Source organism: Hyperoodon ampullatus (genome assembly GCF_949752795.1).
Source record: "Hyperoodon ampullatus genome assembly, chromosome: 19".
Classification (NCBI taxonomy): Eukaryota; Metazoa; Chordata; class Mammalia; order Artiodactyla; family Ziphiidae; genus Hyperoodon; species Hyperoodon ampullatus.
Window position 1 is genome coordinate 31,794,556 of NC_136932.1, and position 23,908 is coordinate 31,818,463.

The 23,908-nt window shown below is 46.5% G+C and overlaps 1 pseudogene across 1 annotated transcript; it reads right to left on the reverse strand.

Moving 5' to 3' along the window:
* Positions 1–11,956: 11,956 nt before the first annotated feature.
* On the reverse strand, positions 11,957–12,586 carry LOC307067649 (receptor-binding cancer antigen expressed on SiSo cells-like; annotated as a pseudogene). Its single transcript has one exon. The product of its transcript is annotated as a receptor-binding cancer antigen expressed on SiSo cells-like (transcript).
* Between the last annotated feature and the right edge of the window lie 11,322 nt (positions 12,587–23,908).

Sequence of the window (23,908 nt, forward strand, 5' to 3'; positions counted from 1 at the left end):
GGCTGGAGTTACACCATTGCTCTCCTGGGTTTCAGGCCTTTGGACTCAGACTGGATCTATGCCACTGGCTGTCCTGGGTCTCCAGCTTGCTGACTGCAGGCTTTGGGACTTCTAAGTCTTCATAACCACCAGAACCAAGCCCTTCAGTCAAATGCAGAAATTATGACACTGCAAGCACCTTCCGGTAAAGTTGGAGCTTGTGATATAGCCTCCAGTTTCTCTTCTTTAAAGGGCTTTCTTCAACTCCTCCACCCCTAGGCTGCAGATTTAAAACCACAGGGAAACTGAGACTTCCCTCGTGGTCCTGTTTGGGGAATTAAGATCCCACAAGCTGGCTTCCCTGGTGGTGCAGTGGTTAAGAATCCGCCTGCCAATGCAAGGGACATGGGTTTGATTCCTGGTCATGGAAGATCCCACGTGCCGCAGAGCAACTAAGCCCATGCCCGACAACTACCGAAGCCTGTGCATCTAGAGCCCGTGCTCTGCAACAAGAGAAGCCACCGCAATGAGAAGCCTGCACACCGCAATGAAGAGTAGCCCCTGCTCGCCGCAACTAGAGAAAAGCCCGCGTGCAGCAGCGAAGGCCCAACGCAGCCATAAATAAAATAAATAAATTTATTTTTTAAAAAATCACACAAGCCGCGAAGTGTGGCAGAAAAACAAACAAAAAGAAACGATGGGAGATCTAAGAAAATGGGGCCAGCCTGAGTGGTTAATCCAGTCCCTCACTTTCCCAAACCCATGAAAGACCTCTAAATGGAAACCATTTGAAAATCACAGACTTGGAGAGAGGCATTTTACTTTGTCTTCATTGAGAGAGGCCCAGTCAAAGGGGGACAACAACAGATGATCTTACAACAACAGATGATCCTGGTGCCTTAGAGTTCATGATCCAAACCCAGGCGTGGATGGACACGGACCGAGGGAGGCCTGCAGTGGTGGTTCTGAATTGTCCACCATGCGTTACTGGCCCTCACACTCCTCTGAACCTCCGCTCTAGCTGCACGTTTTTGTTTTTGTTTATAAATTTATTTTATTTATTTATTTATTTTTGGCTGCACTGGGTCTTTGTTGCTGCGCGCAGGCTTTCTCTAGTTGCGGCGAGCGGGGGCTACTCTTCGTTGTGGTGCGGTGGCTTCTCTTGTTGTGGAGCACTGGCTCTAGGCGCGTGGGCTTCAGTAGTTGTGGCTCGTGGGCTCTAGAGCGCAGGCTCAGTAGTTGTGGCGCACGGACTTAGTTGCTCTGCGGCATGTGGGATCTTCGTGGACCAGGGCTCAAACCCGTGTCCCCTGCATTGGCAGGAGGATTCTTAACCACTGCGCCACCAAGGAAGCCCTAGCTGCACGTTTTTGTCATTCATCTTCAAGTTCCCAGCTCTGTTCTCACTCGCCTGCTTCCCACAGGAAGTCCTCAGTCTGAGCCCACCACTCTCAGCAGCAGCTGCTCGAGTGAGTACATCTGCCCTGTCACCTCTAAAAAGAGGAAGATGGGCAAACGTGAACGAGTCCCGCTAATAGCACCTCTGAATGAAGACGTTGACAAGATGAATCAAGGGAGAAGGGCTGTCATTTGGCACAAAGTTGTGAACCCAGGGCTGTTTTAAATATTGCAGTAGATCATTAAAAAGCTGACAGAGCACAGGTATGTTCGGAGTGCTTTATTGGTTCTTACACCAACCTCCCAGTAGCCCTGAGTGAGGCTCCTTTTTATACGTAGACGGTGAGAGCGAGAGGGAGTTTAAGACACACCCTCGACCCACGAGAGCCAGTGACAGGTGGGGACTCCAGTCCAGGCAGCCCAGCTCCAAAGCCCCTCGATGACGCTTTCCGGATGTGGGCAGGAAGTCCTCCAGCTCAGTGCCTTTAGATGGATTGTGGCGGGAAGGAGCGGCGGGTCAGTCAGGGGGCGTCAGGAAACGTTTCCGTGACCACTTGCACCTCTTGCCCACCTCACACAGACCCCTTCGTGGACTTCGCTTTGGGAACACGGAGAGGGTTAGGGCCTTCGGGGGCAACATCTGTGACTCTCATCCGGCCTTAATTACTCACTCGGCAGGGACAGTGTTCACTCTCCACTAGGAGACAACATGAGCCCCGTTTAAGAGCTCACAAAATCCATGCTCAGCAAATAAGAGTGGACCTTGAGGCACAGCACCTCATTTCCTGCGCTCTCAGATTCCCCTTGCAGCTTTCCTCCTAAGTCAGCTCATCTGCGGCCTCAGGGGCAATAGGCCTCGATAAACTCAATGATAAGTTTAACAATAAACTGGTGACATCACCGCACTGGACAGAGGCAGAGAGTCCTCGGGATGCAGAAAGGAGGGCGAAGGGCAGGCTGGGAGGACTTCCGGGATGAGTCACGTGGGGCCGCATGACGTCACTGACGCCCCATTGTGAAGCATGTGGAGCCGCAGCGGGATTGGTCGGCCGGGCGCAGGGCGGGGCTAAAAGCGGAGCTCGTGCACCTGAGGCTGTGCTAGTAACGCAGGTGCCTCCTACCTGTGCCCAGGTGTCCCGGGTCCCAGAGCTGAGGCCAGTCCTCGCCCACCGCCCGTCCAGGCCCAGGCCGCTGCCTCCGGCAGTCAAGTCTCTCAGGCCCACCCTTGCCTTTGTACCTGCTCTTGCCTCCCTCCTGGCCTCGTCCGTGAAGGTCCGGGGAGCCAGGCGGGGGGCGCGGCCTGGAGCAGAACTGCCCTGGGAAGGACGGGTGGCGTAGGCACAAACGGAATAGCGGGCCAGCTCTAGAGCCTTGGAACAAATTTATTCTGGACCTCACTGAACCTCTGGAAATATCCATACAAGAAACAGTTGAGAGTGTAGGAAGTAAAAGAAGGGTCCCACCCTGTAGAGGAAAACTGAAGAAGAGAACCAGGAACTAGGTCTTGGGAGTGTCTAAAAGTTTTGACAGGTGCAGACAGGATGTCCTCCTGGATAAGAAATCTCAGAAGCTCAAAATAGGGCTTAGCCCCCAGCTCTCAAAGGCGTGGAGAGTGCAGTTCTTTCCCGAGGTACCCCAGGATTGGTTGGCTGGTGGTTGTCCTGAGGGAGATGGGGACCTCAGTCCTCGGCCAGACTTTCTAGAAGAGTTTGGGAGCCTATAGTAATTCCTATTTTATTCGTAGGAACACTTCCCTTCAGGAAGAGAAGATATCAACAGACTGAACAACAGATTAAACATTCGAAAGTATCTCTGTAAAAATGGCAGAGTCCTTATACTATCAAAATATGAATGGAAGCCCAAAGCAGAAAAATCTCTTTGGAAAACTTAAAAAATGGCACAAGGCTCTTCCAAGGGAGTTATTTCACGTGAGAAAGAATGGAGAACAATAAATAAAGACCATTGTTGGGCTGCACACCTCAGTCCTGCAGTCCTTGTAATTGCCCAGCAGTGAAGATGAAAGAAAGAGCCAGGAGACAGCCACAGAGACATCTGTTTATTGGACGGGGAATCTTACATGGCAGAGGCAAAGGTCCTGCAGTGACACCCCGCTGTGTACGGCACAGGGCAGGCAGGACACGGCAGCAGTCTTCACTGTGGGGAGGGAGAGCTCTCAGGTTTACGGAGCATGAGGTCAGAAACACCCCTTGGTCAATGGGGGAACTGCTTGAAGGAACAGGTCTCGCACAGCTCTGAGTGAGCAACCATCATGAGGGTCGATGTTTCCTGGTGATGACTGAACACACTGGAGCTGCTCCAGTCCGAGGGCTAGGACAGTCATTAGCTGGGGGTCAGGCTGATCACGCGGATAGTTACTGATTAAACTTTCAGATTAAGATGGGGAGGCAATCACGCGCATAAGGTAGGGGTGAGGCAGGGCCGGGTTGGGCAGGGGATGTACAGAGAGCAAGGGAGCAGCCATTTATGGGGCCTGACCATTCAACCATCAAGGAAGGCAAAGTTCAGTGAAGAATTCAAGAGCGTATTGGTTGTGAAGATTAAATGAAGTAACACATAAAATACCTACCACGGTGCCAGGGGCATAGTAGGTCCTCATAAAAGTGATAAAATTTGCAAAGATCTGAGGTTCCAGGCCACTTGTAGGTTTATGAGTCATTTTGTGGTGATGATTCCCCAATTTACACATCCATCAGAGAGTACAAGATCACACTGGCTATTCTGGGGATGCAATTAGGGTGATTTGGTTGGACTCCACTAAAGCCTAATCAGAGAAGAACAATACATATTCGAGAGAAAGGAGAGGGGGAAACAACAGAAGAAGGTAAAGTGGAAAAGGGAGCTGTGCCATAGCCATCTGCTGGCTTATGTGACTCTGCTGTAAGTATTGACAGCAGGCTTAGTTACTACTCGTGCTTAGACAGAGCCTAGAATTAGGTTAAATCACATCTTTCCCCACAGTCCTGGGCAGCCCTGACAACTCTGAAGTCCTATATTCTGACATGTCCGTGGAAGCCTAGGAGACATGCTAAGAATTAGGAAACAAAACATTGTGCTCTCTGGAACCCATTTCCAGAGGATTCCTTGGCTTATCCTTCCCAACAACCCTTTGAGATCGGTTATATCACAGTTTAGAATTGAGGACTCTAGGGCAAAGAAACGTCAGGTGACCTGTCCAGTGGCACACAGTTAGTAGGCGGCAAGGATGGGGCTGGTATGCTTGCCACCTGCTTGGTAGAGGGAATCAATCTTCCACAGTAATCCTTTCTTGTCTAAGGCAGTTTAAGCCCATATTTAAATTCTGATGAATAGGGACAAGGCTCTCCCTTTTATAGTTCTTCCATGTTGGAAGACAGCTGTTTTAGTCCCCAAAAGATGGCATTGTCTTCCTCTGACTGTTAATGGAATTACAGGGTCCTGTCTGCCATCAAAGCCTCTGTGCGTAGCCCCCAGTTGCCATCAGCGGCATCTGGCGGGTGACAGTAAGCAGGGCTTTTGGGTTTAGTAGAATGCCGAGTCAAGATCTCTAGGCTGAAAAACATCTCCAGAGATGAGTTTGGCCAACATTGTCACACGGGGCAAAGTTGAGAAAGTCACATTTATTGTCACATGGGGACCAGCTGGACAGGACCCTTGTCTCTCGCTATGTACACCCACAGCCAATACCCTGCAGACAGAACTTTCTGCTTCTGGCTCTCCATTTCTCCAAGGTAAAGGGCATCCACACTGCCCCAGTCTCTTCTGACCACGAACAAGTGTGGCAACCTTTCCATTAGATCATTGAAGACATTCGAGCCCAGCCAAACTTACTCGGGTTTATACTGAAGTATGTCCTCAGCAAAACGAAAACCTAATAGGGTCACAGAAACTTTAAAAGGGGAAGGACAGGCAGGGAGGTGCAGACTTTCCAACTGTAATCCTCTTGGATTTTCCCATCTTAAGGGAGGGTTTCTTTCCTAATCAAGGTTTTCGAGGCAGATAGCAAAGGAGGAAAACCTGGCATAAAACAAAATCATCAGGACTTCCCTGGTGGTCCAGTGGCTAAGACTCTGCACTCCCAATGCAGGTGGTCCAGGTTTGATCCCTGGTCAGGGAACTAGATCCCACATGCCACAGCTAAGACCCAGTGCAGCCAAATAAATAAAAAATATATTTAAAACCCCCAAAAAACCCAAAAATCTAAATGCCTGAAGTTCACAGACTCCCTGTTGACACAAATAATCAATAACCAAACTATAATGGGAATGGAAAAGAGTTTTATTTGAGCCAAAGTGAGGACTGTAGCCCGGGAGACAGGCTCTCAGTAGCTCTGAGGATCTGCTACAGAGAAGCATGGTTTTCAGTGCAGTTTTATATCTTGTCAGAACGAACAACATCAAACAAGTCAGGGACACACTCCTTCAAGGTTTCAAAAAAACGGACCAGCAAATACAAAGTGAGCCAGGGTGGCCTGGGCACCTGTGCAGGGAGTCTTACCATCAAAGGAGAAACCAGCACTGGCGTCCCAGAAAGGGAGGCCTTTCATCTTTATTTTTAACATGGACATTCTTTACTTCTGGTCAGTGCACCCTTTTCTTTACAGCAGATGTGCAGTATATGTTGGACAGCACACACAGGCTGTTTGGTTAGTATATAATTCGAGTTAGCTCATGTATAACCAGAATGACTTCCCCCCCACCTCAATATGTGAAAACTTCTTCCATTCTCCCCAAATCTGCAGTTTTTTTCCTCTCTGCAGCGGCCAGGGGCTTCCATCTCCCGTCATGGGCTGCGACTGGCCTTTCTTGTCAATCAGGAGGCCACAGCTTGGAGGAGTCCTGTCCTCAGCCTGGGGCTCTGGCTTACGCAACGCTGGCTCCCAGGATTTGTAATGAAAAATTTAAATGTTCCATCCCTGCATACTTGCTCCACAGCAGTTATTCCTAGAGTCTGAGTACGACATCCCTTTATTCGGGTAGCTCCTAAATGCAAGCACTTGCCAAGGCCAGCTCCCCTGCTCATTCGCATGGAAATCCAGACTGAGCTTGTAAAATGGAACAGTCCAGTTGCCTCCTGGGCTTCACTGTTACAAGCACAGCTTTGATGCGAACGACCTTGAAGGTACATCTTTGCCTCTAGCCTTAACTGTTTTAGTAACTATTCTCTAGAAGAGGAAATGCTTGGACAGAAGCATTTTTAAAACATTTGCCGCATTACGATCCAAACAGCTAGTTCCAGTTTATATTCTTTTCCAGTCCTGAGTGAGAGTATCTATTTCCCCACCCTCTTTGCCAGTGTTGGCACTCATCCTTTTTTTGTATTAACTGGACATTGACTGTTTTGTCATAAAAGTGATTTATGGGACTTCCCTGGTGGTGTAGTGGTTAAGAATCTGCCTGCCATGCAGGGGACACGGGTTTGAGCCCTGATCCGGGAAGATCCCACATGCCGCGGAGCAACTAAGCCCGTGCGCCACAACTACTGAGCCCGTGCACCACAACTACTGAGCCTGTGCTCTAGAGCCCGCAAGCCACAACTACTGAAGCCCGCACACCCTAGAGCCCGTGCTCCACAGCAAGAAAAGCCACCGCAATGAGAAGCCCACGCACCGCAAAGAAGAGTAGTAGCCCCCGCTCGCCGCAACTAGAGAAAGCTCGCGCGTAGCAACGAAGACCCAATGCAGCCAAAAATAAATAAGTAAAATAAGTAAATTTATTTAAAAAAAAAATTTTTTTTCGGGCTTCCCTGGTGCGCAGTGGTTGAGTCCGCCTGCCGATGCAGGGGACACGGGTTCGTGTCTCAACTCTCAACCACTGCGCCACCAGGAAGCCCTGTGGGGTTTTTTTGGGGGGGGGGTTGTTTTGTTTTTGTTTTTTGGTGTAATAGAGTTTAGTCCTAAAATAAGGAAGCAGTTCTTTACGATTTCTGGGCATCAGCAGAATTTTGGTGAGAAGCAAGGCCGGAACTAGGGTGAGGTGAGTGAGGCATTCTCTGGGGGGCAGGGACACCAAAAACCTCAGCAGTTAAGATAAATTTTTAAAATCCAGTATTTTGAAAAACAAAAATTGGGGGACTTCCCTGGCGGGCCAGTGGTTAACACTCCGTGCCCCCAATGCCCAGGGCACGGGTTCATGCTGCACAGCCCCCCCAAAAAAAACAAAAAGCAAAAAAACCCACAAAAGACGACGTGACCCTGCACAACTGCATGACCACTGCACTGCTGCACTCTGGTCTGTCCTGGCAGGCAGGGCTCTCACTTTTCAAAGGGGTCCCTGTACACTACCTGCACCAACTTCTTTAATCCCTATGTCCATTTGCGTCACCACACTGTCCTGTAGGGGTGCAGCCACAGCACAATTAAACATCAGGTTTTGCTTCCACATCCCAGGAGAAGAGGGGCCGGGACGTGTGTATCCAAAATTCTGAGCAGGATTTCAAGAGCGTCTCTGGTCTTTCCTTGTGGGTGAGGCATTCCTCCCAGTAGATTCTGGGCCCTTGGCCTCCATGGGAAGGGCACTGGCTCTTCCTCACAGTGACTTTGCTGTGCGGCCAAGGCTGGAGGGCTTGCGGGGGGAGAAGGGAAAGGAGTGTGTGATCAGCCTGAAGGTGAATCCAAATCTGGGGACTCCACCTCATTCACTGCCTCCACTCCCTTGGTCCCCCCATCCCTCCCCCCACCCCCGTCAGGGTCCACGTCACCCCTGGGCCACCAAAAGCAATAAAGAGGTGACTCTGGTCTCTGGCTACGTGGAATCCGGACAAGGCATCAGCAATCATGCTGTGAGCTGGCTGGCTCTTCCCTTGGGAGCACAGGGATAGAGCCTCCTGGCCTCTGCTTCTCTAACAGCCCTGGGGTCAATCCCAAATGCCTCTAGTGTCACACGTGGCCACAAACACAGAAGCTGGCCGCGCCTCCTTTCCTGTTAGACAGTAGATGCTCTGGCGGTCTCAGCTGCCCCCAACCCCAAGTTCACTGCGAGCATCAGACGACGGTTTCCCTTCCTCCGGCAAAGGCGGGTCGGCTCCATCTCTCCTCCTGTAAAGAACACCAGGCCCTGCGGGTGTTGTATTTATTGAGTTAATTGATGCTTCTTGTTCTTAAGCAGACCAGGATAGCGCTCTTTCTTACTTAGTAGCTTTTTTACTTAAAAGCATATTTACTCCCTTATTGAATAGTTTCATCTTTCTTATTTAATAAAAAGGAAAAAGTACTATCCAGAAGCAGGGTCTTAGGACTCCCATGAGATGGACAATGAACCCTTTAACATTATGCTAGAAAACATATCAACTAAAATATGCGGGCAATACAGTGACAAGTGAGAATATTAACAAAATGTTAGGTACAATATAATCTCATCTCAAAATTGGATTTGAAGCGACTGGAAGGGGCGGGTGCTAATGTCTTTCTCGATTTGGGCGCCGGATACACAAGTATTTGCCCTTTGTTAAAATTCATGGCTACTTTTCCGGATGTGTGCTGTCAGCTGAAAGTCCAGTAACATATTTGGGATGTGGATGTAGCCGTTAAAAATCTGCAAAAAGAAATACCGCACATGGAAGTATTAGCAGCGGTTATGTCTGGATGGTGGATGGTCAAAGATTCGAATTTTCTTCCAGGCGCTGTTCTGGCTTTCCTCAAAGACAATGTTTATTTTTATAGTTTAAATATAATAATTGTAAATCAACTATACTTCAGTTTTTAAAAATTGACAAATGCAGTGAGCTGATTTGCAAAGTGAAAAAAAATAGTGCAGTCCTTGCGTTTATCAAGCTCGTTAAGTCCTTAGTTTCCCGGCGATGGGAGATGCCCACCGCGCTTTCTGTTTTGGGGGTCTCTGGAAGGAGCCGGGGACCCGGCCTCGGCCACGCCCTGCACTCGCCCGCGGCGCCCCTCCCCCGGTCGCGCAAGCGCGTGGCGGCCGGCTCCTCCTCCGAGTGGGGGCGGGCGGCGCGGAGAAAGCGCCTGCGTCTCCGGAGCCTCGCGACGGCGCCGCCTCAGCGAGGTCTTTAATGACGCGGACGCTCACGCTCGCTGTGACCTCGTGGCGCAATGGTAGCGCGTCTGACTCCAGATCAGAAGGTTGCGTGTTCAAGTCACGTCGGGGTCAACTCGGCTTTTTTCCTCTGAAGTGCAGGGGCTCGTGAGGAGCGGAGTGGCGGCCCCACGCGAAGGATTTGGCCTCACGGAGGTTAATTGTCCTGTCAGCTGCTCGGAAAACTCACTCTTTTTCCTCCCAGCGGGAACATAGGGCTGATAGACGCGCAGCTCCTCCCGGGACCGACAGGGGGCGGTGCGTCGGGCCTCGGAGCGACCCCGCCCCGCCCCCACCCCTCCCGCCCCGCCCGTCTCCCCTCCCCCACCCCGCAGCCCCGGGTGACCTCGCCCTTGGAGGGTGTCCCGGCGGGAGGTGGACCCCCCCCGCCCCGGGAGGCGCCGCGCCTTCTGCACGTGACCCCGCAGGTGGCCCTCATCTGACCGCCCCGCGGGCTCGGCCGCACGTGGACGCGGCTGGACGTTCGCGTCCGCAGGTCTGGCCGCAGGTGGAGCCCGCACGGGGGCCTGGACGGCAGCGGGGGCTGTCCGTGCTCCCCCGGGCCCTGGGCGCGGCCTCGCAGACGCGGGGGGCGTCCACACCCGCCGCGAGGACAGCAGCCTCCGGGGGCCTCGGAGCGACGGCCGAGCTCTGCGCAGCCCCGCGGCCCCGAGATGCCCCGGGAGGGGGGAGCCGGGCCTCCCCGCAGGCGCTCCACGTCCTCGCCCCTGACGGTGGTCGCACCCACTCGGACGGCGAGTCCGCTCCTGCGCGGTCTTGCGCGGCTGTCCCCGGAGACCAGGACCGGACCTGTTCCTATGTGGGCAGAAAAGCCAGACAAGAAGAAGAAAGCGTTTGGAATCTTAAATGCCAGGAAACCCTTAAGCCTCCGGTGTTAGTATCTGTGGCTGCAAACTAGGCGCAGATCTGCTGAGGGGGCCTGCAGAAAATCAGGGGTCTCAGGAGCTGTATGGCCAGGCCACGCAAGATGGCTCTTCCCTTGTTGTCTGCATGTTCCCCTGCCCGGCCAGGGCCTGTTTCACCTACCCCTATGCCCAGGACCCAGCTGGTGACAGCTTACCATAAGGGCCCCTCCACTGGTTTCCCTGGTAACTAACGAGGCCACCTGATGTAATTCCCCCTAGAAAGGGCCCGCTCCCCTTCCCCTTGGGAGCCAAGGCTACCACCATGTCCTGCCTGCAGTTTGCAGCCCACCGTGGGGTGTCGCTCCAGGGCCTTGCTTTAGACGTGTAAGCTCCCCTATCCATTCAGCCATGAATGTCTCTGTTGCTGACTCCGGGCGCACACCTGTGCATTCAGAGAAGTCACACGTGGAAAGGAAAAACATGTCAAGGGGTTCCTTGAAGGGGACGGTGAGGGTGCAGGGAGCATGGCAGTCCTGGGTGAACACGTACGTCAGGTTGGGAAAATTGAGGGATTAGGTCCAAAGGGACCAGCCGCTACTTTTGTAAATAACGATGTAAAAAGACTCTTCTGGGTTCCTGCAAAAAGAGGAAACCCCCCAGGACCCACTCTTCCCCCACAGTTGTTCAATTCCCCTTGCCTTCAGAAGAGAAAGGAACACGGAAAGACAGACACAGAATGATCTGGTTACAGGAGCTAATCTTACGGAGGTTACTAGAAAACACGGTGAAGGTGATTCTCAAAATGATTTGCTATGCCACTTTGAATAATTTTTATTGCATATTGTCAGTGAAATTTCTGTACGTTATTACCGTCAGGTGTGAGTACATGAGCTGTGCATGAAAGAAAAAATTAACATGATTTTTAAATTTTTAATAGAATATCAAATGTATGCAGCACTATTGTATTTATTTTCTTTTAAAATTCTCGTAAATTAAAAACAACAGAAAACGAATTACTAAATAAAATAAAATTTTTTCTCTGAAAAAAAAAGCAAGTTGCACAAAAAGTTTATTTTTTTGTGATAAATAAAATGATTGCATTTAATGTCATTTTCTTGAAAAGCAAAATTACCAAATTCCTTAATGTTGTATCAAACATGAACAATGCCAGTTCAAGTTAGAGGAAATGTATGCCAACACCAGCTTCTAACAAAAATGAGAAGTTAAAGGTTTGTCTGACTTAGGTCAGGTAATCATGTAAACAAAAGAATATTTAAAGTAATTCATTTTATCATTATGCACATTGAAGGAAATCATTATAGACATGAGAGTTGTTTCCCACCATAAAATTATTTACACCCATTTATTAAGCTAGAAACACCAGCTTGAAAAGGTACTGATATATGCCATTTGTAATCATTTCTCTACAGCAAACAATTGTCTTACAGATGGAACATGTTGAAGGAAATATTGTCTCATAAGTCTTTTTTGTTCTTTGAGTCTCAATCACTAAGAGTTCAAGGGACTTTGAGAGATTCCTGGCATCCTGGGTGGCCTGATGAATGCCTTAAAGTCAAGCAGTGTATCTGTATTCTGAAAATACTCTTAGCTCCATGAGAATGTTGCTTGGGTTATGGAGCTCTTATTTCTCCCACTGGCACCATGACGTCTGAAAAACATTTGTTATGAAAGTTTCACACCAATTTTGTTTTGTTTCTTCTTCATTAGCCACTGTGCTTCCTTTTCCGTTTTCTTCCTTTGTTGTTCTGCTGCTCTCTTTTCTCTGTCTGCTATCTTCTGCTGCCTCAGAACTTCGGCTTGCCACATCGTCTTCTTCCTATGCATTGGTATTTTCCTGCCAGGTATCCATGTCACCTAATTCAGGAGATTGGTGAATAAAAGGCATATCTTGTGTAGCTGCTAGTCTATTAGAGAAACCTGTGCTACCATCTGGGATGCCGAAATTTAATGGTTCTCTCTTCTTAATAATGATTTTCTGAGTTTTCCTTAAAGTTGGTGTCATGTCCTTAAAATAGTCAGGTTCCAGTTTTTCTAAAGCATTTTGTTGTGTTGCACGTTCCTATTCCTTCCTTTAATCTTTACACTTGTGGGTGTATCTGCATCTCAAGAAGTCCACTCTTCCACATCTGTCTGTTTAGCAACTGATGAATAATCAACTGTAGCTGGGAAAGTTATTTAGTCTCCACTTAATTTCCATTCTCTGCCAGATCTGCATATTAATCTCTTCAGGAATGAAAATACTGTTGCTAGGCAGGTACAGACTTTAAATAACCGAAACTGTGTGATAGCCATGGTGGGAATCAAAACCTGAAATTGACTGATGAGAAAAAAAAAAAAAATCATACCCACTGTACAGGTGCAAAAAATGACAGGAGCGTTTTTCAGTTTACACAGTCTGATGCCATATGCACGGCGTTTGGTGAAACGCTCTCAATTGCTCCAAGTGGGTGCCTAGTGGGCTGGGATTTGGATTTTGGAAAAATCTTCCTGGGAAGGAGCAAGGCCTGCCCCTCCCCCTCTGCACAAAAACTTTAAACACACAAAGAATGTAAACACATACTATACATGTTAATGGATACATACTTAATATGTATACATGTTGGACTGTGCATCAGAATTACACACACCAGCTCTGGGAGAGTGGTTCCCACCCAGGGAATGAGGAGGAAGAGGGGACGGAAGAAGATTCTACTTTAAAAAAATTTTTTAATGAAAGTAGCCAAGATATTAATATTTATTAAATCTGGTTAGAAGTTCATGAGATCTAACTTTATGAAACATGAGTTTCAGGTCGGCGTTCACTCTACAGGCATAGTCCAAAATCTCCAAGTCAAGAAGTTAATGGATAATTCCCCAGTCAGTAGGGCCCCCAGCATGCTGGCAGAAGTAAATTCTCTCTGAAAAAAATACATCCTCAAAACAGGCCTTCTGGAGGGTGGGGGATGAATTGGGAGATGGGGATTGACATATATACACTATTTTTTTAAATTAATTTAATCTCTTTATTTTGGGCTGGGTTTTGTCTTTGTTGCTTCATGCGGGCTTTCTCCAGTTGTGGTGAGAGGGGGTTACTCTTCATTGTGGTGAGCGGGCTCTAGGCATGTGGGCTCAGTAGTTGTGGTGCACAGGCCCAGTTGCTCCACGGCATGTGGGATCTTTCCAGACCAGGGCTCGAACCCATGTCCCCTGCATTTGCAGACGGATTCTTAACCACTGTGCCACCAGGGAAGTCCCAACATACATACACTATTGATACTACTATGTATAAAATAGATAACTAATGAGAAACTACTGTATAGTGCAGGGAACTCTACTCAGTGCTCTGCAGTGACCTAAATGGGAAGGAAATCCAAAAAAGAGGGAATATATGTATCTGTCTAGCTGATTCACTTTGCTGTACAGTAGAAACTAACACAACATTGTAAAGAAACTATACTCCAATTAAAAAAACAAAAAAACCAGTCCATCTAGTTTTAGCATATAAAGTCCCAGGCAAAATGTGCTCATAATATATTTTATTTTATTTTTTCAAACCTAGGCTTGCTTTCTTTTTTAAAAATTATTATTTTATTTATTTATTTTTGGCTGCGTTGGGTCTTTGTTGCTGCGCGTGGGCTTTTCTCTAGTTGTGGCGAATGGGGGCTACTCTTCGTTGTGGCACACAGGCTTCTCATTGTGGTGGCTTCTCTTGTTGCGGTGCACGGGCTCTAGGTGCGTGGGCTTCAGTAGTTGTGGCTCATGGGCTCTAGAGCGCAGGCTCAGTAGTTGTGGTGCATGGGCTTAGTTGCTCCGCGGCATGTGGGATCTTCCCAGTGCTCGAACCCGTGTCCCCTGCATCGGCAGGCAGATTCTTAACCACTGCACCACCAGGGAAGCCCTCATAATATATTTTAAAAGAAAATAAATCAAGAGAGAATACCTATATACTGCATAAAGAAATGCACAATAGGGGCTTCCCAGGGCTTCCCTTCCCTGGTGGCGCAGTGGTAGAGCGTCCACCTGCCAATGCAGGGGACACGGGTTCGTGCCCCGGTCTGGGAGGATCCCACATGCCGTGGAGTGGCTGGGCCCGTGAGCCATGGCCGCTGAGCCTGCACATCCAGAGCCTGTGCTCCGCAATGGGAGAGGCCACAACAGTGAGAGGCCCGCATGCTGCAAAAAAAAAAAAAAAAAAAAAAGAAATGCACAATAGAGAAAGTAAGGATTTTAAAAACAACCAGAGGGGGAAAAAAGGATTAATTTAAAAAAATAACTAACACTTAGACTGAAGCAGAGTTCTCAGCAGCAACGATGGAAGCCAGGAAAAGTGCACTAATAATTCCAAACTACTGAAAGAAAGTAACTTCCAACCTACAATTATATACTTGGGAAATTATCTTTCAAGAACAGAGATATTTTCAAGTAAATGAAACCACCAGCATCCCTCCCTAAAGGACTATGTGAAGGATGTAATTCAGGAAGAAGGAAAATGACCCAAGACAATGGTCTGGGAGGCAAGGACTAGGACCAAAGAAAATGAAAAACACTGGGTAGAGCTAAAAGCCGAGACCATAAAGAAACAATAGCGGGGCTTCCCTGGTGGCGCAAAATGTTAGTTAAAGATTTGGGGAGGGGCTTCCCTGGTGGCGCAGTGGTTGAGAGTCCGCCTGCCGATGCAGGGGACACGGGTTCGTGCCCGGGTCTGGGAAGATCCCACATGCCGCGGAGCGGTTGGGCCCGTGAGCCATGGCCGCTGAGCCTGCGCGTCCGGAGCCTGTGCTCCGCAACGGGAGAGGCCACAACAGTGAGAGGCCCGCGTACCGCAAAAAAAAAAAAAAAAAAGATTTGGGGAGATTGGTTCAAGATGGCAGAGTAGAAAGACGTGCGCTCACCCCCTCTTGCGAGAGCACCGGAATCACAACTAACTGCTGAACAATCATCAACAGGAAGACACTGGAACGCACCAAAAAAGATACCCCACATCCAAAGACAAAGGAGAAGCTGCAGTGAGACGGTAGGAGGGGTGCAATCACAATAAAATCAAGTCCCATAACTGCTGTGTTGGTGACTCATAAACTGGAGAACACATATACCACAGAAGACCACCCACTGGAGTGAAGGTTCTGAGCCACATGTCAGGCTTCCCAACCTGGGGGTCTGGCCACAGGAGGAGGAATTCCTAGAGAATCAGACTTTGAATAGCAGGATTTGACTGCAGGACTTTGACAGGATTGGGGGAAACAGAGACTCCACTCTTGGAGGGCACACACAAAGTAGTGTGCGCATCAGGACCCAGGGGAAGGAGTAGTAACCCCAGGGGAGACTGAACCAGACCTACCGCTAGTGTTGGAGGGTTTCCTGCAGAGGCGGGGGGTGGCTGTGGCTCACCGTGGGGACAAGGACACTGGCAGCAGAAGTTCTGGGAAGTACTCCTTGGAGTGAGCCCTCCCAGAGTCTGCCATTAGCCCCACCAAAGAGCCGGGTAGACTCCAGTGCTGGGTCGCCTCAGGCCAAACAACGAACAGGGAGGGAACCCAGCCCCACCCATCAGCAGACAAGCAGATTAAAGTTTTACTGAGCTCTGCCCACCAGAGCAACACCAAGCTCTACCCACCACCAGTGCCTCCCATCAGGAAGCTGGCACAAGCCTCTTAGATAGCTTCATCCACCAGAGGGCAGACAGCAGAAGCAAGAAGAACTACAATTCTGCAGCCTGTGGAAGGAAAACCACATTCACAGATAAACAAAATGGAAAGGCAGAGGACTTTGTACCAGATGAAGGAACAAGATAAAACCCCAGAGAAACAACTAAATGAAGTGGAGATAGGCAACCTTGCAGAAAAAGAATTCAGAATAAGGTTAGTGAAGATGATCTAGGACCTCGGAAAAAGAATGGAGGCAAAGATCAAGAAGATGCAAGAAAAGTTTAACAAAGACCTAGAAGAATTAAAGAACAAACACCTAGAAGAATTAAAAAACAAACAGAGATGAACAATACAATAACTGAAATGAAAAATACACTAGAAGGAATCAATAGCAGAATAACTGAGGCAGAAGAACAGATAAGTGACCTGGAAGACAGAATGATGGAATTCACTGCCACGGAACAGAATAAAGAAAAAAGAATGAAAAGAAATGAAGACAGCCTAAGAGACCTCTGGGACAACATTAAACACGACAACATTCGCATTATAGTGGTCCCAGAAGGAGAAGAGAGAGAGAAAGGACCCAAGAAAATATTTGAAGAGATTATAGTAGAAAACTTCCCTAATATGGGAAAGGAAATAGCCACCCAAGCCCAGGAAGTTCAGAGAGTCCCAGGCAGGATAAACCCAAGGAGAAACATGCCGAGACACATAGTAATCAAATTGACAAAAATTAAGGACAAAGAAAAATTATTGAAAGCAACAAGGGAAAAATGACAAATAACATACAAGGGAGTTCCCATAAGGTTAACAGCTGATTTCTCAGCAGAAACTCTACAAGCCAGAAGGGAGTGGCATGATATATTGAAAGTGGTGAAAGGGAAGAACCTACAACCAAGATTACTCTACCTGACGAGGATCTAATTCAGATTTGATGCAGAAATCAAAAGCTTTACAGACAAGGAAAAGCTAAGAGAATTCAGCACCACCAAACCAGCTCTACAATAAATGCTAAGGGAACTTCTCTAAGTGGGAAACACAAGAGAAGAAAAGAACCTACAAAAACAAACCCATAACAATTAAGAAAATGGTAATAGAAACATACATATTGATAATTACCTTAAACATGAATGGATTAAATTCTCCAACCAAAAGACAGAGGCTCGCTGAATGGATACAAAAACAAGACCCATATATATGCTGTCTGCAAGAGACCCATTTCAGACCTAGGACACATACAGACAAAGTGAGAGGATGGAAAAAGATATTGCATGCAAGTGGAAATCAAAAGAAAGCTGGAGTAGCAATACTCATATCAGATAAAATAGACTTTAAAATAAAGAATGTTACAAGAGACAAGGAAGGACACTACATAATGATCAAGGTATCAATCCAAGAAAAAGATATAACAATTATATATGTACCCAACATAGGAGCACCTCAATACATAAGGCAACTGCTAACAGCTATAAAAGAGGAAATCGACAGTAACACAGTAATAGTGGGGGACTTTAACACCTCACTTACACCAATGGACAGATCATCCAGACAGAAAATTAATAAGGAAACACAAGCTTTAAATGACACCATAGACCAGATAGATTTAATTGATGTTTATAGGATGTTCCATCCAAAACCAGCAGATTACACTTTCTTCTCAAGTGCACATGGAACATTCTCCAGGATAGATCACACCTTGAGTCACAAATCAAGCCTCGGTAAATTTAAGAAAATTGAAATCATATCAAGCATTTTTTCCGACCACAACGCTATGAGATTAGAAATAAATTACAGGGAAAAAAACGTAAAAAACACAAACACATGGAGGCTAAACAATTCATTACTAAATAACCAAGAGATCACTGAAGAAATCAAAAAATACCTAGAGACAAATTACAATGAAAACACGATGATCCAAAACCTATGGGATGCAGTTCTAAGAGGGAAGTTTATAGCAATACAAGCCTACCTCAAGAAAGAGGAAACATCTCAAATAAACAATCTAACCTTACACCTAAAGGAACTAGAGAAAGAACAAACAAAACCCAAAGTTAGCAGAAGGAAAGAAATCATAAAGATCAGAGCAGAAATAAATGAGATAGAAACAAAGAAAACAATAGCAAAGATCAATAAAACTAAAAGCTGGTTCTGTGAGAAGATAAACAAACTTGATAAAACTTTAGCCAGTCTCATAAAGAAAAAGAGGGAGAGGACTCAAATCAATAAAATTAGAAATGAAAAAGAAGTTACAATGGATACCGCAGAAATACAAAGCATCATAAGAGACTACTACAAGCAACTCTATGCCAATAAAATGGACAACCTGGAAGAAATGGACAAATTTTTAGAAAGGTATAAACTTCCAAGACTGAACCAGGAAGAAATAGAAAATATGAACAGGCAAATCACAAGTAAGGAAATTGAAACTGTAATTAAAAATCTTCCAACAAACAAAAGTCCAGGACCAGATGACTTCACAGGTGAATTGTATCAAACATTTAGAGAAGAGCTAACATCCATCCTTCTCAATCTCTTCCAAAAAAATTGCAGAGGAAGGAACACCCCCAAACTCATTCTATGAGGCCACCATCACCTTGATACCAAAACAGACAAATATACTACAAAAAAAGAAAATTACAGACCAATATCCCTGATGAATATAGATGCAAAAATCCTCAACAAAATACTAGCAAACAGAATCCAGCAACGCATTAAAAGGATCATACACCATGATCAAGTGAGATTCATCCCAGGGATGCAAGGATTCTTCAATATATGCAAATCAATCAATGTGATACACCATATTAACAAATTGAAGAATGAAAACCATATGATCATCTCAATAGATGCAGAAAAAGCTTTTGACAAAATTCAACACCCATTTATGATAAAAACTCTCCAGAAAGTGGGCATAGAGGGAACCTACCTCAACATAATAAAGGCCATATACGACAAACCCACAGCAAACATCATTCTCAATGGTGAAAAACTGAAAGCATTTCCTCTAAGATCAGGAACAAGACAAGGATGTCCACTCTCACCACTATTATTCAACATAGTTTTGGAAGTCCTAGCCATGGTAATCAGAGAAGAAAAAGAAATAAAAGGAATACAAATTGGAAAAGAAGAAGTAAAACTGTCACTGTTTGCAGATGACATGATACTATACATAGAGAATCCTAAAGATGCCACTAGAAAACTACTAGAGCTAATCAATGAATTTGGTAAGGTTGCAGGATAGAAAATTAATGCACAGAAACCTCTTGCATTCCTATACACTAACAACGAAAGATCAGAAAGAGAAATTAAGGAAACAATCCCATTCACCATTGCAACAAAAAGAATAAAATACCTAGGAATAAACCTACTTAAGGAGGTAAAAGACCTGTACTCAGAAAACTGTAAGACCCTGATGAAAGAAATCAAGGATGACACAAAGAGATGGAGAGATATACCATGTTCTTGGACTGGAAGAATCAATATTGTGAAAATGACTATACAACCGGAAGCAATCTACAGATTCAATGCAATCCCTATCAAATTACCAGTGGCATTTTTTACAGAACTAGAACAAAAAATCTTAAAATTTGTATGGAGAAACAAAAGACCCCGAATAGCCAAGGCAGCCTTAAGGGAAAAAAACGGAGCTGGAGGAATCAGACTCCCTGACTTCAGACTATACTACAAACCTATAGTAATCAAGGCAGTATGGTACTGGCATAAAAACAGAAATATAGATCAGTGGAACAGCATAGAAAGCCCAGAGATAAGCCCACGCACCTATGGTCAACTAATCTATGATGGAGGAGGCAAGAATATACAGTGGAGAAAAGACAGTCTCTTCAGTAAGTGGTGCTGGGAAAACTGGACAGCTACATGTAAAAGAATGAAATTAGAACCCTCGCTAACATCATACATAAAAATAAAGTAAAAATGGATTCGAGACCTAAATGTAAGACCGGACACTATAAAACTCTTAGAGGAAAACATAGGAAGAACACTCTTTGACATAAATCACAGCAAGATCTTTTTTGATCCACCTCCTAGAGTAATGGAAATAAAAACAAAAATAAACAAATGGGACCTAATGAAACTTAAAAGCTTTTGCAAAGCAAAGGAAACTACAATCAAGACGAAAAGGCAACCCTCAGAATGGGAGAAAATATTTACAAACAAATCAATGGACAAAGGATTAATCTCCAAAGTATATAAACAGCTCATGCAGCTCAATATTAAAAAAAAATAAACAACCCAATCAAAAAATGGGCAGAAGGGCTTCCCTGGTGGCGCAGTGGTTGAGAGTCCGCCTGCCGATACACAGGACATGGGTTCGTGCCCCGGTCCGGGAAGATCCCACATGCCGTGCTGTGGCTGGGCCCGTGAGCCGTGGGCGCTGAGCCTGCGCGTCCGGAGCCTGTGCTCCGCAACGGGAGAGGCCACAACAGTGAGAGGCCCGCGTACCGCAAAAAAAAAAAAAAAAAAAAAAACTGGGCAGAAGACCTAAATGGACATTTCTCCAAAGAAGACATACGGATGGCCAAGAAGGACATGAAAATCTGCTCAACATCACTAGTTATTAGAGAAATGCAAATCAAAACTACAATGAGGTATCACCTCATACTGGTTAGAATGGGCATCATCAGAAAATCTGCAAACAAATGCTGGAGAGGGTGTGGAGAAAAGGGAACCCTCTTGCACTGTTGGTGGGAATGTAATTTGATACAGCCACTATGGAGAACAGTATGGAGGTTCCTTAAAAAACTAAAAATAGAACTACCATACGACCCAGCAATCCCACTACTGGGCCTATACCCAAAGAAAACCATAATTCAAAAAGACACATGCACCCCCAATGTTCATTGCAGCTCTATTTACAATAGCCAGGTCATGGAAGCAACCTAAATGCCCATCGACAGACAAATGGATAGAGAAGATATGGTACATATATACGATGCAATATTACTCAGCCATAAAAGTGAAAGAAATTGGGTCATTTGTAGAGACGTGGATGGATCTAGAGACTGTCATACAGAGTGAAGAAAGAAAGAGAAAAACAAATATCGTATATTAATGCATAAATGTGGAACCTAGAAAAATGGTACAGGTGAACCTGTTTGCAGGGCAGAAATATAGACACAGGTGTAGAGAACAAATGTATGGACACCAAGCAGGGAAAGTGGCGGGGGGGTGGTGTGGTGGTGGGATGAATTGGGAGATTGGAATTGACATGTATACACTAATATGTATAAAATAGATAAATAATAAAAACCTGCTGTATAAAAAAATAAAATAAAATTCAAAAATTCAAAAAAAGATATAAAATTTTGAATAATAAAATTAACAATGTTGATCAAATGGACACAGAACTCTGCATACAATAATTAGAGAGCAACGTTCTTGAGCCACACGGAACATTTTATAAAAATGTGATCACCTTCTAGATTATAAACTAAATCTCAACAAATTTCAAAGCATATATATTACTCAGGTCACTTTCTCTGAGCCAATTACGATGAAGCTAGAAATCAGTCAGAAAAAGCTTACCAAAATTAGGGTATTTAAAAACACTTCTGGGAGTTCCCTGGTGGTCCAGTAGTTAGGACTTGGTACTGTCACTGCCAGTGGCCCCTGGTTCAGGGAACTAAGATTCCACAAGCAGCGTGGCTCAGCCAGAAAAAAAAAAAGAAAACAGTTCTAAGTAACTTCCTAGGTCAAAGACAAAAGCAAGCGTACACTTAGACAATTAAAAAAAAAAGTATAGGGCTTCCCCGGTGGTGCAGTGGTTGAGAATCTCCCTGCCAATGCAGGGAACGCGGGTTTGAGCCCTGGTCTGGGAAGATGCCACATGCCACAGAGCAACTGGGCCCGTGAGCCACAACTACTGAGCCTGCACATCTGGAGCCTGTGCTCCTTAACAAGAGAGGCCACGACAGTGAGAGGCCCACACACCGCAATTAAGAGTGGCTCCGGCTTGCCACAACTAGAGAAAGCCCTCGCACAGAAACGAGGACCCAACACAGCCAAAAATAAATAAATAAATTTATTTAAAAAAAAAAAAGTATAAACATTGCAAAGGAGCAGATAAAACTACTGTCATTATTTACAGAAGATGTGATTGCATAACTGAAGGACCTAAAATGGCTGAAAAATTACTGAAAGCAAAAGACATCAGTTAGATGGTGAAATACGAAAGTAATGTACGGAAAACTGATAGTTTTTATAAAAGACACCAACAACTAGTTAGAAGGAATAAGGTCAGAGAGGGCAAAGGTGGGAACCAAATGCTTCACACGCATTTTTATGATGTTTTGATTTTTTGCCACAAAGTGAATATACTGTCTCATCCAAAAAAAGTTATTCACCCGGGTGGATGCTGTAGGACACAGGAAGACCTTCCCAAGGACACTTGGGCATGGACAGTTTTTAATGACAGGGTGGGCAGGCGGGAAGTGCAGACAGTAAAAAGCCTCAGGGACTAAGGGACCCGGGCACCTCAGGGGCACAGGCAGAGAAGACGTTTCTAGAACAAAACTTCTGACATCTGTGTCTAGGCTCTGGGATGGGAGGCCCCTGGCGGTGGCTTGTGTGGGGACAGGTGGAGCAGATGAGGGCTCCTCTGGAGGCCCCTGCGTGACCCCGTGGGTGACTTCCATATGTCACAGGTGTGACCTGTTGTCCCTGACCCCGTCCTAACGTGACATCTCTCCTGGGTCTCCCATTTGTGACGTCGACGTTCACAGCCCCCTCTGTGTCTGACCCAGTGTATGACCTTCCCATGTGATGCCTCTATGCACCGGTCACTGTGACCCTTGCCCTCTGGCTTCCAACTGAGTTTGGCTGGTGTGGAGGAAGGAACTAGAAGGTGTGAACAAAAATGCAGACCAACCAAAGGGGACCAGCAGAGGCTCTTCATGCCCAGCTGTGTGTGTGTGTGTGTGTGTGTGTGTGTGTTGGGGGTGTGTGTCAGCCACTAGCACTGGAATCTGTCAGAGACTCCAAGGTGGGTTGAGGAGAAGGAAGGATTCATGGCGGGACAGAGGGGAGGCTCAGTGCTGCCCTGCCGGAGGCTGCTGGCCTGGGGGTGCTGGAGGCCGGCTGACTGGAAGTGGGGTGTCCTGTGTGCTTGGTCAGGGGCCATGTCTGCCTTTCTCTGGCTGGTCCTGAGTTGGAAACAGGGACAAAAATTAGGGAAGCTGTCAGTTACTGATGGAGGCTTGGACATTTTGGGTCAATTATTGCAGAAGTTATTATTTAGCTTCTTGGATTATCCCTGGAGATAGGGATCTGGCCTCTCATGAGTCTGACATAGGCTGGCTCCTGGGTTGTTTATTATAGGTAAGGGGTTGGCTTTCTGGGCAGGTTGCTTTAGATTGTGGGTCAGAGTTCTATTTTTGTATATAGTCTGAGCACTGTGACCACTGTTCACGTGTATATTCAGGCTCTCCCAGCTTGGAGTTTCTGATTCTGCTGTGGGTTCACTCTTGGCCAAAAGAACTCTCGTCACCTGGGGTCTCCCTCTGGGTCCTGTGCGGGTTAATGGGGCGGAGTTTTTACGGTACTTTGAGACCGGCGAGGCTTCTCCCATCCTCCACTCCCACTCAGCCACTCCTGTGTAGTCACCTCTCTGGGGATAATCCTGCCCTGGGATCTACTGAAGTCAGAGCAAGTCAGGTCTTGCATGAAGTTCCGAGGGAGGGAGCATCAGTCCTTTACAGGGCTGGCGACACGTGCATTTTTGGGGGGTGGGGGGACGTGCCATGCGGCTCGTGGGACCTTAGTTCCCCGACCAGGGATTGAACCCAGGCCCTTGGCAGTGAAAGACTGCCGAGTCCCCTGGACCGCCAGGGGACTCCCAACATCTGCAGTCCCCTTTGGTGAGTAAAATGGGGCATAGTAGTTTGGAAGTACTGTTAGCAAGTATCAATAGTTTGTCTTTGAGTATTTCCTTATAATTGGCAGTTTTCTTTCTTTTTTTAAAATTTATTTATTT